The 6,000-nt window shown below is 37.8% G+C and overlaps 1 protein-coding gene across 1 annotated transcript in view; it reads right to left on the reverse strand.

Annotated features, from left to right (window-relative positions):
* LOC108717088 (unconventional myosin-VIIb) overlaps positions 1-5,688 on the reverse strand; it is a 64,922-nt gene extending 59,234 nt beyond the window's left edge. The window contains exon 1 of the mRNA XM_041563407.1: positions 5,612-5,688. The gene's annotated coding sequence lies outside the window, so the exon portion shown is untranslated. The remainder of the gene's footprint in view (positions 1-5,611) is intronic.
* Between the last annotated feature and the right edge of the window lie 312 nt (positions 5,689-6,000).

The raw sequence follows: 6,000 nt of genomic DNA on the forward strand, positions 1-6,000 counted from the left end.
GGTATAAGATCTGTTACCCGGAAACCCGTTATACAGAGAGCTCTGAATTATGGGATGGCCATCTCCCATAGACTCCATTTTAATATAATAATATCAAGTTTTAAGATTGATTTGCTTTTTCTCTGTAATAATAAAACAGTACCAAATTTAGGGGCTGATTTACTAAAACTTGAATTAATCTCAGTTTTTTATGAAAACAAATAAACCAAACTCCCTTCCACATATTGAACTCATTTATAATGTTCTTGAAAAAATCAGAGGGCCGAAATACCTAAAAATAATAAAAATGCAGCACACAGCATGTATTTTATGAGTGTATTATATATTATAGCATGGTTCATTAACATAATCTAGTCTCCATTGCCTTCAAGGTGGGAAGCTAGCAATCAATGATTAATTTATTAACTACTTTAAGCAATGACCTTTACCCAGTTCATTTGAGTGTGCCTAAAATACTTCTTCAGTACAAGCATGGGAGATAGACGTCTCAGAATATCTGTTCGACACATATATCATGGTATCTACTTAAAATTCACATGTTGCCAGAATTAACATACATTATAAATGTATGGTAAACTTTGAATTTCAAACAGAAAAGGCACCAGAGACATACAATTTAATTTTGAAAAAATCTACATTTTTATTTTAAAATAATCCTATGCCTGTCCTATGCCTATAGCCCTTATGGGGTAAAACTTTTATTTCAACAACTTTTTCTTTGCACCTGTTGCACCTGACAGCCTCATCTCCAACCCAATGGATTTTGTTTTACTTTTAATAATAATAATGTTGTGTGGGTAGCCATATCTGGATATTATGCAAGATCCTGTGCATGCAAGTAAGTTCCTTTTTAGGCAGTTACTGCCTCTGCTATTTAGTTGCTAAATCCCTATGGTATATTAGGGCTTTTCCTCGATTTTCTCCTGCTGGTTGCCATTCTGACATCTACCACTATGTGGAGCTGGATGAAACCACTAGTGAAGTGTGAGTCAAGAAACTACTGACCTGAACCCAGCCCATTATGGCTGTACCACAACTGTTTATATACCCACATCTGTCACAAAAGATTACGGGGTGGCTGAATAAATAAAATACAGAAGCAGAGAAGATGGAGTGTGGGGGAGGGAGGGACAGGGAGAAAGAGAGAGATCCACCCTGAGTGACAAAAATTAAACAGTGAATGGCAGATTACTCAGCAAAATTGTACCCCTTTACTTAAAGGAACAGTAACACCATGTGTAGCCATGGTGGGATTCTACTGAGCGATCTATTATCTACTGTGTATCCTCTGTTTGCATGGCTGCCCCCCATGGCTACACATTGCTAGGGCCATACTGGGCTGAAATCCGCCTGGTGAAATCCGCAGGCCAATTTCAGCCCCGACCACTAGCAGAATCCTCTTCTTATCCTCTTCAGCGTTCGTGTCTGGAGACCTTGTGTTGGCTCCGGCGCGAACACACTCTGCAAAAGAAGAAATGTGAGACTTTGCATTTCAGCCAAAATCTGCCGAGTGTGCTTGTTCCGGAGTTGACACAACCAAAGAGGACCATTCATTAAACTAAAACTATTCTGTTACACAATAAACTGGGCTTTTGAGTTACACCAACATTGATGTATTTCCAGTCTTTGAAATTGCTAATAAAAGCAATGATGTCATAGATGACACTAAGTGATGTATTTAAGTTTTCATGTGATGCTGATATTGACAGCATCAAAGATGTCTCAGATGTGATTTTGTGAATGATGTGCTTTTAGCACATTTTGTTAAAGGAAAACTATACCCCAGAAATGAATACTTGAGCAACAGATTATATCAAATTAAGTGGCATATTAAAGAATCTTATCAAACTGGTATAAATATTTAAGTAAATCTTGCCCTTTTACATCTCTTGCTTTGAACCAACATTTTGTGATGGTCTGTGTGTTGCCTCAGAGATCACCTGACCAGAAATACTACAACTCTAACTGTAACAGGAAGAAGTGAGGAAGCAAAAGACAGAACTCTGTCTGTTAATTGGCTCATGTGACCTAACATGTATCATTTGTTTGGTATGTTTGTGTGCACCGTGAATCATACGATCCCAGGGGGCTGTCCTTATTTTTAAAAATGGCAATTTTCTATTTATGATTACTACTAAAAAAGTATATTATTAAGAAAATGGTTTATTACATGAAGTAGGGTTTTACATATGAGATGTTTTATGCAATACATTGTTTAAGGGGTATAGTTTTCCTTTAATACAGTATATATATTTATACATAAACATAGACAGTGAGAGAAATTGTAGACTGCAGAAGACAATAAAATCCTGCTGATATAACCGTACTGCTGTGGATCACCTACAAAATGATGCCTCATTTTTATTATTATTATTTAGCATTATATGAAATATGGATAAACATTGGTATAAAGGAGAAATTGAATAATTGAAAGAGTACATAACAATGACATCAAACTGAATAAAAAATAGACGTAAAACAAATGTAATACTAAGCTCTAGGCAAAAGGTGTTGCATTACTAAAATACCTCATTCAGAACCACAGAGCCTTCTGTCTAATGAGCCTAATGAGATTAACCTAATTTGTTTTAGATTTCATAGTCCTTTCAGTCCTGGTGCACGTTGTTAGTAAAATCCTATGTGGCAAATAACAATAACAATTTAGTCTCACAGTATACACGTTTTCACCAGTTACTTAGTGGACAGAACTGCATAACATAAAACCAGATTAATAAGCAGAGTAAAATGAATGTCACTCTCTGTCTGATATGTTACAGGTAGTTTTGGCAAAATATTTATACATCACAGAATAGGTGTAAGGTACTTTACAGCATAGGTGCAGTATATTAGACCATATCCAGTCAGGAATATCAGCAGCTATCTGGTTGTGAGGGACCAGTTTACCCTGGCAATCAGGTAGAAATTTGAATGAAAGACTAAAAAATAAAAGGAGAGGGCCCAAACTGAAAGTTAACTCATAGAAAATAACAATAAAACTGTAGCCACACAAAGCAGTATTTTTTTTGTTACCAGGGTCAGTGACCCCCATGTAAAATCTGGAAACACAAAGAAGAGAAAGGCTTGCAACCCCATAATCCCTGTCCTTTCCAGTGACCTGCTGTATTCAAAATTGCATTGAAAATAATCTGATAGTTTATACACTTAAAGAAGAAGGAAAGGCATCCTTCCATTGGGGGTGCCAGATGTTAGGTACCCCCAAATGATTGTACTGACTTATCTAAAACCCGGGCCGGTGCTCCTATCAGCAGAAAACTGCACCGGCCCGGGGTTATACCAGTGAGCATTACAGAGCTCTTATTTTCCGTCTTCTGCTTTCTTCACACGGCTGCGCATGTGCAGTAGAACAGAAAGCCAAACTTTAACTAAAAAGTCGGCTATTTCGTTCAACTGCGCATGCGTTTGCCCCGGGAAAAAAAGAAAGAAGAAGCCAGAAGAGGAACACTCCGTGGTACACAATGGTATAACCCCGGGCCGGTGCAGTTTTCTGCTGATAGGAGCACAAGCCTGGGGTTTCAGGTAATTCAATATAATCACTTGGGGGTGTCTAACATTTGGCACCCCCCAATTGCAGGATGCCTTTCCTTCTCCTTTAAGGTGGCAAACGGGCAGATTAGCTGCCGACATTGGTCCTTTAGACAGATTCGGTATTTTATCTGCCTTTGTATGGGGGCTTCCAAACGGGTCCCTTGATCGATATCAGGCCAAAAATATCGATCAAGCTGGTTTGATTTTTTTTCCTTTGATCAAGGACTGCATCGGCTGGTTGATGAGGTCCTACAACCCATCGGCGCCCATTCGCTTAATTGTAATCAGTTGTTTGGCTTTAGGGCAGAACATTCGGATTAACCCATAATCTCCCTGCCATCAGTGGGCATTTTGGTTTAAGATCCACTTGTTTGGGACCTCACCAAACTAGCGGATCCAATAGTGTATGGTCACCTTTACTCTATAATACTTTGTTAGTTCTCTATAATGAATATGTCTTGGGTGATTTTGTGCAATGGTAACTTGAAAGAGGGCTACCTGACACCGCAGGTACAGATTGTTTTCAGTAGTGTCAGGCAGTTCCAAGTAAAGCATGGTTTTGGTGCACAATGTGCCATAGCTATGGGAGTCACTTACTGGCGGTAAGTGTGGCTGAATGCTGAATGGGTACACAATAAATAAAAATTGATAGGCACTTACGGAGACCACACAAGTTGTAAATAAGTAGAAAACATGTTATTAATTAAAAAGCATTGCAAATAAATCCTTACATGTTTCAGCTCAATATACTAATAGGCTTTGGCTAAGTGTATTAAAGTGGACCTGTCACCCAGACACAAAAATCTGTATAATAATAGTGCTTTTCCAATTAAACATGAAATCCAAATACTTTTTTTATTAAAGTGTTCATAGCTGTTGTAAACTCATTTAAACATCTCAGCTGTCAATCAAATATTGCTTGCCCCACCTCTATGCCTTAGGCATAGAGGCGGGGCAGACAATTACTTTCACTTTCCATTAAGCACTCCCTAAATGTCACTGCTCTCCCCACATTCCCCCGTTCTCTTCACCATTTAATTGTGTAGCCAGGGCATGGGGATGGACATCAGGTCCCCCATTCTGGTGCACAAACAAGATTCTGAGATGATGCAAGGCTAGCTTTAATAACAGTGTCCACAAAATGGCTCCTGCCTACTTGCTATAATTATGAATTCCCAGACTGAAGGAAACAAGATTCAAATAATTCATATAGTGTAATTAAAGTTCATTTTGCTTGACTAATGTGATCAAATAGGATTTGGAATTATTTTTTTGGGTGATGGGTCCCCTTGAAGCACAAGATGCGTAAGACTTTATTTAATATGCTAGATAAAGATACTATAAAAACCTACTTTTATGAACTGTGTGGACCCATTTTTTGATTTATTCTGATTTACTTTTGCTGAAGGTCTGGGTGTTTTGAGCACCCAGAGTCTATGGTTCTACTTGAGCCTTATATGACTTTTAAAAAAGTGGTTACACCACAGAGTTACAGTGACTAAGTAGGGGAAGATCATAGAAAGCATGGGCATTTGAAATATAAGGACAAGCTTACCACTTTCCACAAGGAGTCCGGGTGCTCATGCTCCAAACCCTCAGCAAGGGGGGAATACATACAAAGACCTAGACCTATTATAGGCTATTATTTTTTATACAAGATGTAAATAAAGATTTTTGTACTACTTTATCAAAAGTAGGACTCTACTTAATTTAGACTCGGACTCTACTTAATTTATCAAATTTTTCAGGAGTGTCGGAATGGTGCCAGCTTTATTTTTTAGGTCTTTGTTACAGTGACTAATACTGAAACATGGTAAGATGGTAAGATGTTGAGGTCAAGAAAAACCTGGATAAATGTTTTTTCATCTTAATAAATATACTGCTCCACAGAGCCTCATTCATTTCACACTATCCCATTCAACAGTCATAGTGGTGGTGGCAGTAGAATGCATGATTTGAGAAATGTTAATGAAAGTAACTATATAAATCCTTTACCTAGAATCTAAGGCATGTCAAATTGCAATCTAATTTCATATGAAAAATAATTTACCAGTTTATTACTTACTTTGAAACTCAGCCATGACATTGGGTAGTAGCCACATTGCAGACAAAATTTGATGTGGAATGTACTTCATATCACTGGAAATAAAGCAAAAAAGTACATTAGGGGAATATCTCATAATGTTGTGACAACATCCCAGGCATTTGATATAGTGTGATCCAGTTTACACAGTTACTTACACAGTAGATGAAGTTACCGTAATCAAAAATGCAACCTGCTAAATTCCTTGTCAATCTAGACTAGAGGAAGGCAAAACAACCTTCATCTGAAGCTGTCTCCAATATGCCTCAGAGGGGCACAAATTCTGACTTCAAAGACCAAATTAGTTCTGGATGAACTCAGTGTTCATTTCCGTAATCGTGCATCCAGCACTTTTTTAAAAATATATCATT

Source organism: Xenopus laevis, chromosome 5L (assembly GCF_017654675.1).
Source record: "Xenopus laevis strain J_2021 chromosome 5L, Xenopus_laevis_v10.1, whole genome shotgun sequence".
Lineage (NCBI taxonomy): Eukaryota > Metazoa > Chordata > Amphibia > Anura > Pipidae > Xenopus > Xenopus laevis.